Raw genomic sequence first — 10,899 nt, forward strand, 5'->3', positions numbered from 1 at the left:
GTACTCGTCCAATGCCTTAAGAAATTCAGATACTGTCCTTGTACGCAAGGCCTCCACTGGGAGGCTCTTTCTTGCATCCACCACCCTTTCTGTAAAGAAATGTTTCCTTAGATTATTCCTGAGTCAATCACCTTTCACCCTCATTATATGACCTCTTGTTTCAGAGCCTCCTTTCCTGTGCATTGATACTTTGAAGGTGAAGGGGTCTGAACGCTTCAACCTGACAAAGGACTTCATGTACCAGAATTCCCTGCTTCATGACGGGTTTACTTACAGTCTGCAATACAGCTGTAATTAGGACATTGAGAAACTCTCTGTCAGCACATTGCACATTTTCATCTTTTGGCTTCTCTGTTCTTATTCTCTGATAAGCTTTCACTGCTGTAACCTAGATTAGAACAATGGATGTATTATGTGATGGGCTGTATTACTGCAGACTCGCGAATTCCTTTCCAGAACTGCAAGTCCCAGCAGCCTCTCCTGCAGAACATGGGAGAAGTTTCACGAAAGTTCCAGGGTGTCGAGGGAGGGGGTCAGTAGCCCCTTCAGCCGGAATATGCTTGCTCAGCAATGCTTAGAACGCATGTGTAAAAGATAAGAACTGTAAAGTGCATAAGAGTCTGCTCCTGGAGGGGAGGGGCATGCAGTTGTACTAAGCCTTTGTCTTAGCTGCATCTTGCTGGCAATAAAAGTCTATCTTTACGGATCAGTTGTCTGGACCTCCTTACTGACTAAAAAGAGACGGTTACATTTGGCGAGCCTCAGCCAGGAGGTACCGGGGATGCTATTTTAGCCCCCCAGTTGGTCCAGGGGATTTTGTGGCGGAGTGATCCCCCAGACTTGCCTGGTGAGTGGCCACCGCTGAGTTCAGTGATCAGGTATCCGAGGGGGTCATTCCACGGAGATCCTCTGAGACCTTTGGGCTGGTGATCCGGGAAGAAGGCTTTCATGACGTTCGGAAGAACCCTGCAGGCGAGTATTAAGGGAATGATGGGAAAAGTGAAGAATAGCTAAAAGAGTAGCAAATAACCGGTCCATCCGTGAGGGGACCGAGGGGGCTTTGATCACACCCCAAGCGGTGGTTTGGTAGGAATTGCATTCCGAAAGCCACGCGCATAAAAAGAGGAAAAAGAAGTAACGCATACGATAGTGGGAATAGGTTTCTTGTTGTGTGAAAGTGACCCTTTTGTGTCTGACGGATACGGACCCCTTACCTATCCGTCTTCCCTTCCCTCCTTTGTCTGTGATTCTATCCTAATGGGAGGGGGCGGTTCTACTCCATTAAAAGTCATGACGGAACACTATAGGGAAGTGTTCGATAGACATAAATGTACTAAACCCGGAATGATTCAACGATGCACCCATAGGTGGCCCGGTTTGTGTGTAAATTGGCCTCCGGAAGGAACTTTCAATTTCCAAACGGCCACAAGGGTCCTGAAAATAGTTAGTGAAGAAGGGAATCCAGGTTGCCCTGAGGATTAACCGTACATAACTGCTTGGATTGCAGTTATTGAGAATCCTCCGTCGTGGGCAAAGAAGTTAGTGGAGGGAGCCGCCCTCGTAATGGTGGCTCAGGCGCACAAAATGGGGAACTGGAAGTCCCCATTATTAATTAAGGATTGTAATGTATGTAACTGCTATCTGTGAATTGCAAGCACATGTACCAGGGATTCTTTGTTTTTAATTGTTTTAAACCCTAATAAGGAGAGATTTTGGGTTTCAGATGCTGCACAAGACTACTATACAACAAATTAATTTACAGTGTTAAGTTAAAATACTGATTTGATTACTGAGAATGCATTTACTGGTGTTGAAGTTTAGAACTTGATGGCAGTTAAGGGTTAACGGCAGAGATAATTACAGGAGAGAGGAGGGAATCGAGCCAGAGAGAGAAGAGAAAGGAAAAAAAAAAAAAAAAGGGACATTGGCTAGCCTGGGTGAATGAAGACAAAGAGAAAGAAAAATTGTTTCGTTTGTTTTAACAGAACATTATTGAAAGTTAGTTGATGGTGTGCGTATGTGAATAAAGATAGAATTGTGGTATGTTAATTAAAAGAAAGGAAGATTGTAGCTCCAAGTTTCTGCTGATTAAATTTATTCTCCAAGGTCCTTGCTAAAACTGTCTGTAATCTGACAAAGGATTGCTACTTGCAAAGAAATACCAGAACCAAGGGTCCCTTACAAATCATTTAGTGCCTTATGATGCAGGCTATTTTTAAGACATTTTATAGCAGCAAATTAATTGTTACAGTACAAAGTGGAATGGTGGTGCGTCCCACTGCGTGTCAGTACGTAGTGCGTAGGCATTCAATATGGCTGTGCGTTTCAATGCTGGCATTGCTAATCAGAAGTTTTAGTTTTCTCATATCTTCTATCCCAGTGTCCTCCCTATGCTTATCTTTCTATTCTCTAATACCATGTTAATTATTGTTCTTACTTGTCTCCTATATATTATCTGTTATTTAAAAGTTACATTGGAACGCATGATAAAGTATGAACTCTCTTTTGCTGACGCAGTTTATTTTGAAGCTGTCTCTGGGAAATTTAGAGAAATGATTAAGAATGGGTTCTTTGTTAAAGTTTTTCTTGTTGCTTCTTTGGCTAGCAGTAGTTAAATATGCAGAGTTACTCCCTGTTTTAAGGAACTGGCAAGATAAGACAGCCAAGCATGTGCAGCGCTGACTGTGGGAATTACAGGATGCCGTTTGTAAAAAAAAAAAAAAAACAAAACAAAAAAAAAACAAAAACGGAGAAAACAAAGACTTAATATTAAAAATTTTGATTCAGTGGCAGGCGCAAGATAAGGATTATTGGAAGTTGTGGGCAAGAAAAGGGGCCACTATGCAAGATTAGGAACAAGAGCAAATATGAGTCGGCCCAAATGATAAAGTAGTGGCCCCCACACACATATATATATATATTGCAATTATGTTCTTTTACCACTGGTGGGGGCTGGGCTCTGGCTATTACCATATGTTCTTAGTGTTTGCAATGTAATTGATACAAGGCTTCCAAGGGTTTGATCATCACTCCTGCACACCTAAAGCGCCCCCCCCCGGATCCTTGCCTGCAGATCCAGGTTGACTTTATTGAATTAACCCAATGCCAAACTTACAAGTATGAAGGAAGCAATGTTTTGCAGCTTCTCAGCCTCGTCAGAACTGATTTGCCTCCAGGCGCAAGTCACCTATTCAATTTCCAGATGGACTGTGATCTTTTCATCGTATTTTGAGATGTATGGGAACAGGGATCAGGAAGAGAAGAAAAGGGCCCGTCCCTGCAACCAGGAACTTAATAATAGAGACCCGACATCCGAAAGAAGCTGCAGAAGGCCGAAGGCTTTGAGGGCATGAGCCTCAGCCAGTTAAAAGCTATAGCAGACTAGGTATGTGGAAATAGAGAAGTGGAAGAGAAAAGAGAGAAGCAAGTAGACATATGAAGGAGAAAGTGACTGTTAGCCGCCGCTCTCGAGGACACTCGGACGGGAAGGAGCCAAGACAATGGCAGACCGCGAAGAGGAGGGGGAACAAGACCCCCTTTGGGAAAGAATCAGTGTGCGTACTGCAAAAATGAAGGCCATTGGAAGAGAGACTGTGAAGAATGGCAAAAGAAATACGGGAGCCCTGCAGTGAATACTAACGACAAAAATGGACCTGCACCGAGACAAAGGGGCCGAGGAGGAAGGAGATCGGACAACCCCCACTGGCAGATGGCGGGGGAGGCGACAAGGAGCATACAGCCTGAAGAGACCGGGAGGGAAGAATCCCCACTGACCCTCTGGTGGAGATCCACGAGGTAACACAACAAAAATCAGGGGCCTGTTGGACTCAGAGGCCAACGATCTACGAAAGAGTCTGTTTCTGTAGTGGGTGCCTCAGGTTAGGTACTCACTGCCCCTCTGCAGAAAGAATGAACTATACAAGTAGGCGGGACCATGGTATCCCTTATCGGATGGAACCTGCTGTGTAAGCCTCAGACCACATTGAGATTTCAATCAACAGGGGAAGTTAAAGCCTCCTTCGGGGACCATCCAGTGATACTCATCTGTCCCCTCCAAGAAGAATGGAGACTACATCTTCCCATAGTCGAACGAACCATCGAACATCGATATGAAAACAACACCCCCCTCAACAAAAACGAAGACAACTGATGGATAGTGTACCCCAAGTATGGTCCGAGCAGAACCCGGGAGGAATAGCTATCGACACTACCCCCATATGGATAGAGATGAAACAGAATGCACAGGTGATAAATCAATCTCAATACCCCATTCCATATATGGCCAGACAAGGAATCCAGATACACCTGCAAAGACTGTATGATTTGGGCATTCTTCGGCGAATCCGATCTGCTTGGAACACCCCTTTGTTGCCAGTAAAGAAGCCTGGATCTAATGACTATCGACCAGTACAAGACTTAAGAAAAGTGAATAGTCAAGTAGCAGATCTAGTAGCCCTCGTCCCAAATCCGTATTCAATCTTGGCTCAAGTCTCTCCTGCATCAAAGTGGTACAGTGTCATTGATCTCAAAGATGCCTTCTTCTCCGTCCCGGTGGCGGAGGAATGTCAAAAGATTTTTGCTTTCACATGGGAAGATGCAGATACTGGAGTAAAGCAGCAGTACACATGGACTCGGTTGCCTAAAGGGTTTAGGCACTCACCTACGCTGTTCGGTGAGCAACTGGCAAAAGATTTAAAGATGTATCAAGTAAAGTATGGGCCAGTCATACAATACGTGGATGACCTTCTGTTGTTTCGAGAGACGTACCTCGAATGTGCGGTATCCACTCTTCAGCTGCTAAAGATGTTGTACTCAAAAGGGTATCGTGCAAGTAAAAAGAAAGCGCAAATCTGTGAATTGGAAGTAGAGTATTTAGGCTTCCAAATACGTGGAGGAACCCGATGTCTGGGGATTTCTCGCACCAGTTCTATAAGAGATCAACCTGTACCCACTTGCAAGAAAGAGCTCCGGGCGTTCCTTGGAGCTGCAGGATACTGTAGGCTGTGGATTGCTAACTATGCAGTTATTGCCCAACCCCTGTACGACAAGCTGCGGGGTAAAGAGGCAGAATCTCAACCCTTCCAATGGGAAGGAAACGAACTGGCAAGCTTACGTCAACTAAAAGAAGCCTTAATTGAACCACCTGCCTTAGGATTGCCAGATGTGATGAAACCATTTCATCTATTCGTCGATGAAAAGAAAGGAATGGCCATTGGGGTATTGACTCAAACTCTAGAATCATAGGAACGACCTGTTGCATATCTGTCAAAAGGAATGGACAATGTTGCAAAAGGATGGCCAGGTTGTCTTCGAAGCATTGCGGCTGCATGCTTACTAATTCCAGAAGCAGTCAAATTAACTTTTGGTCAAACTCTGAACGTAACAACTCCCCACACCATTCAAGGACTGCTAGAGACCCATGGACCAAAATGGATGACTAATTCACGTCTCGTCAAGTATTAAGCCTTACTGTGTGAAACACCTGAACTTCAAATACAGGACAGCAAAAACTTGAACCCGGCCACTCTTATGCCGGCACCTGAACCAGTTGCCCATGATTGTGAAGAAGTCATGACTACAATACATTCCAGTAGACCAGACCTGAGGGATCAACCCTGGCAAGGAGCTTGGACTTTATTAACTGATGGGAGCAGCCAAATCATTCATGAGATACGTTCTGCTGGATATGCTGTTGTATCCGAAGATGAAATCGTTGAGGCTCAACCTCTTCCCCCAGGAACGTCTGCACAAAAAGCTGAACTAATTGCCCTTACTCGAGCTCTGCAGTTGGCAGAAGGACAAACTGTAAATATCTATACAGACTCTAAATATGCCTTCCTTACAATTCAAGTGCATGGAGCATTATAGAGGGAAAACAATTGAACAATGCATCAGAAGTACGTGAATTACTAGACGCAGTTTGGCTTCCTCGCAAGGTGGCTGTAATGCATTGCAAAGCACACACCAGGAAATCAAACCCTATTGTCAAGAAAATCAGAGAGCAGATGAAGCAGCAAAAAGGGGCAACTCGGGAACCCTTCCAAGCAGTATTAATTGCATCGAATCATCAGGCTTCAGGCAGTCCTGGAGCTCATCACCAACGACTGCTTTCGCTCTTAAACTCTGGGCAAAACAAAATACCAAAATTATGACTGCAGTGTACCAGAATAGATTGGTTTTAGATTACCCTCTGGCCCAGGAAGGAGGGTTTGTGGAACATTTAACCTCTCCAATTGTTGTTTACAGGTAGATGACCAAAACAAGGTTATCCAAGACATCACTGATCGCATGGTCAAGATGGCACACGTCCCTGTCCAGCAGTGGAATAGTGCTTGGGACTGGACCAATGGATTCCGTGGTTGGTTTTCCATGATCGGTGGATTTAAGAGCTTGTTTGTTATCCCAGCCAGTTTAATTCTGTTTTGTTTTTTAGGACCCTGAATTATTCCTTTCTTGCTCAAACCGCCTTCGTCGGGTGATGAAGGACATTGCTGAACGCAAAACAGCCACGCAGCTCCTGTCACTGTACATGTATTCCTCTGAACCTATAGAACCTGTTTAACCATCCTCATGTTTTATCCTGGGCCATCTTCCCATACATGACAAGTTCGGGCTACAAAGGGGGGTGGAGCCAATAGGGCCCATCCGTCTCAAACCCGTGAAGAAACCATCGGACTGTTTGGGAAATTAGGGCCCCCTGAGAACTCAAATTGCTAATTTTTCTTGTTTCTGTTTCTTTCAGCTCCACAGTTGCGTTGTGATGGTGTGATACTTTTCATAGAGAATGATAAGTATCAAAGGGGGGAATGAAGGGGTCTGAACGCTTCAACCTGACAAAGGACTTCATGTACCAGAATTCCCTGCTTCATGACGGGTTTACTTACAGTCTGCAATACAGCTGTAATTAGGACATTGAGAAACTCTCTGTCAGCACATTGCACATTTTCATCTTTTGGCTTCTCTGTTCTTATTCTCTGATAAGCTTTCACTGCTGTAACCTAGATTAGAACAATGGATGTATTATGTGATGGGCTGTATTACTGCAGACTCGCGAATTCCTTTCCAGAACTGCAAGTCCCAGCAGCCTCTCCTGCAGAACATGGGAGAAGTTTCACGAAAGTTCCAGGGTGTCGAGGGAGGGGGTCAGTAGCCCCTTCAGCCGGAATATGCTTGCTCAGCAATGCTTAGAACGCATGTGTAAAAGATAAGAACTGTAAAGTGCATAAGAGTCTGCTCCTGGAGGGGAGGGGCATGCAGTTGTACTAAGCCTTTGTCTTAGCTGCATCTTGCTGGCAATAAAAGTCTATCTTTACGGATCAGTTGTCTGGACCTCCTTACTGACTAAAAAGAGACGGTTACAAAGGTATTTAAATGTCTCTGTCAGATTTCCATTATTCCACCTTTACCCTAGGATATGCATGTTTGGTACTTAAATCTGTCCCCTTATGCTTTATAGCGAAGACCACTGACCATTTCTAAGCCACCCTCTGGACCGATTCTTATCTGATTTATAGCCTTTTAAAGGCACAATCTCCAGAACTGGGTCTCATCAGGGATTTATACAGGGGCAAAACCACTTCCTTTTTCTGCTGACTATTCCTCCCTCTCCCTATGCAGCCAAGTTTCTTTCTGGCCACCTTGAGTTCGTCAGATACAATCACCCCCAAATCCTGCTCTTGATTTTTACACAGAAAAATTTCACCCCTGCACCTCCGCCCTGGGTTTCTGCAGCCCCAGTGCATGGCCCGGAATTTTAGTTTCTAAAGTTTTACATAACATAGGTCCAGATTATTTGAAATCTAAACTGAGTTGTCATTTTAGTTTGCAATTTCTACACTCTTTTCAGGAGAATCTATTTGTAACTCCACACTAGGGAACATAAAACATAAAAGATGTCTGATGCCAGGTTTTTGTGGTCCCAGCCCCACCAGCTCTGTAGATTCAAAAAATTGTTGCGGTCCCCTCTCCGGATAGGGCTCAGGCCCGCCTACCTCTGCTCCAACGGCCGCGGGATTCCGCCTGGTCCAGGTCCCGGTGGGCACCCAGTTCGCGCACTTCCCACGTGGCAGACGCCATTGCGGGCCTATTCCTCTCCGGCCTCGCGCGCGCGTGAGGACGCTCTTCTTGTGCGCCCAGCTCCCGGAAGCCCGGCTCCACCCTCTCGGCTGACGTCATCCTCTGTTCCCGATATAACCGGCGTTCAGTCTTTCCCTAAACGCCTTGCAACAAGGTTCCCAGCTATCTAGTTGCTTCCAGATGCGTTTCCTGTTGTCTTCCTGGTGCCTGCCTCGACTCCGGTTTGCCTCTGACTCTGCTACAGCTCGCTGCCTGCCTTGACTCCGGTCCGCTCCTGACTCCGCTACAGCTCGCTGCCTGCCCTGACTCCGGTCCGCTCCTGACTCCGCTACAGCTCACAGCCTGCCTAGACTCCGGTTTGCTTCTGACTTCGCTTCAACCCGCAGCTTGCTTGTCTCCGACTTCGCCGCTGCCCGCGGCCTGCCGTGTTTCCTGTCCACCTCCGACCTTGCCACAGCCTGTCTGTTATCCTACCCGGCTTGCCACGAACTCTTACCTCTGCCTGCTTGCGCCGGCCCCAGTGTACCTTCTGAGCCAGCTCCCTGACCTGGCTTTCCACTGTGACTCTCTGGCAATACTCGAGCCGCCTCTGCTCCTGTTAGGCCTCCTGCCTTCCCTACGCATCAGCCTTTCCGGACGTTTACAGCAGCGCCTAAGTCCCAAGGGCCCGGTCCCCTACGGGCTCCTCCCGGGGGGGTCCCAGACTCCGGGTGAAACCTTGCCAGATTGTGTCTCCGCCTCCCGGCCTGCCCCTTCATCGCGAGTAGGCCGGCCCAAGGGTCCACCTTCTATTCTCACAGTAGTCTAACCGCAACAAAAATACAATTTGGTCAGGTAGATAGTGGATTAGATCTGGCTCAGAGGCTAAAACCAATATTTTTCTCAGGCTAGATAGGGAAAATACCAAACATCAATCTTTTCCTTTCTGTAATCATCAAACTGCACTCCTACACCCAAAATCTTCAATCATTTTTAAATTGGTGTATTCTCTTCAACCCCACAACCCTGGATATTAGCAATCAGAGTCTCACTCCATGGGTTATATTTCAGAATTATTAACTTTTATTGTTCTGAGGTACCAGCAGTTAATTCATAATAAAAAAAAAAAAATCACTAAAAAACATGAGTCACATAATTCACAGCAGAAAAAGCAACAAGAAGAACATACACTTTATACCTCCTCCTCTTCTAGTAAAACATTTAGATCTTAATCTCCTTCTCCAAACAACTCTGCTGCCTTAATCATTTTCCATACACAAGCTCATTAGTACTCACATCTCATTACTGAATTCTTTGCAGAAGGAAATCTGGGTAAGGCCACAGGATCTCGCACACTGTTGTTGTGGTCCATAGTCCCACCAAGATGCCTCCTGGCAAATGCCTAGGAACATATTGTTTATTCTCCAGCATCCATGGTGACAGGAGCCCTGCTGGGCTGGACAAACCAGCAAGCCCACAAGAACTCCTCAGACTCACTACAGTCTGTTCCTTCTCAATCCCACCTCCCTTAACAGCTTAGTCTTTTATATTTATCATAGAATATACGACCTGCAAAGGTCTTCCATACTACTGATATTTAAAGAGATAGGCAAACAAAACAGTGCCATACATCTCTGTAACACCAAAATCAAAACAAAACCAAAAGCAGAGATTACATGATAATATTGGTTCAAGGTAATGACATATTAGTGGCAAAGGATCAGATTTTAGCCCTGGCCACATATAGTGAAATGTATACTGTTGCGTCCGTCGGTCTCAGACGGCTTCGACCTCTGTGCCTCACTTTTCTTCCTTCTCTCTCCTCAAGCCTTGGGAAAATGGCTGCTGCCGCGTCTTCAAGCCGCTCTCTCCAGTATTCCTGGAACAGTAACGGCGAAGGTGTTCGCCATGATTTTCCTGAGGGCCTCTTAGGGTGCGCGTGCGCACGCCACCCACATCTTTATCCACGTCATGGCGGGAACTTCGGGGGCGTCCCCTCCGAGTGACGTCATCACATCCTGGTATTTAGCCTGCCCTTCCTTTGCTAACAAACTGAGTTAGCAAGGATTGGATTGGATTGCCTCCGGTCTAAGCTGCTCTGCCGCAGGAAACGCCCTCTCTGCCCTTCGGGGTAATTCGTCGCTAACCTGGGTACCCGCTCCTCAGGGGCCCTTATGCTCTGTTTCAGGTACCTATCTGGGATATCGGGTACTCGCTCCTCGAGGGCCTGCTCTCCCTACTCTGGTGCCTACTACTGAACTGCTTCTGCCTGCCAGGATCTTCATCAATACAGCTATCTATTTCATTGAGTACTAACCCTGTCAGTCTGTCTCACCTTCAGCTGCAGCACTCAGAGTCTTCATCCGGGACCTTCCTATGCTACCCTGCTCTACACATCATCTACTCGAGTGTGGTACTAGTCTCCTCTGCTGAAGACCCCTGGACTACTTCTACTGGGTTACCTCACCGCTGTCCGCTCCTCGGGCAGTACCCTCAAGCTGTACAATAAAGACAACTTCTCTGTGTCTGCATGGAGAGTCTAGCTGTTATGCCTCGACCTCTGAGGAAGGGAGGAGTTAGCAATCTGTTAGGTTTAGCTCCTGTAGAGGGAGGATTTAGCAAACTGTTATGAATTGCTCCCATGGAAGGAGGAGTAGCAATCTGATATGCTCAGCTCCTGTAGAGGGAGTAGTAAACAATCTGTTAGGGTTTAGACTGTGGAGTAGCAATCTGTTAAGAATCTGTTGCTGAAGACTCCTGATGGAGAAGGAGTAGCAATCTGTTACCAGCGGAGTGCTTGGAGAGGGCACTCAGCTGTAGAGGAATGTAGATAGGTGGATCCTT

This window comes from Rhinatrema bivittatum, chromosome 1, assembly GCF_901001135.1.
Source record: "Rhinatrema bivittatum chromosome 1, aRhiBiv1.1, whole genome shotgun sequence".
Lineage (NCBI taxonomy): Eukaryota > Metazoa > Chordata > Amphibia > Gymnophiona > Rhinatrematidae > Rhinatrema > Rhinatrema bivittatum.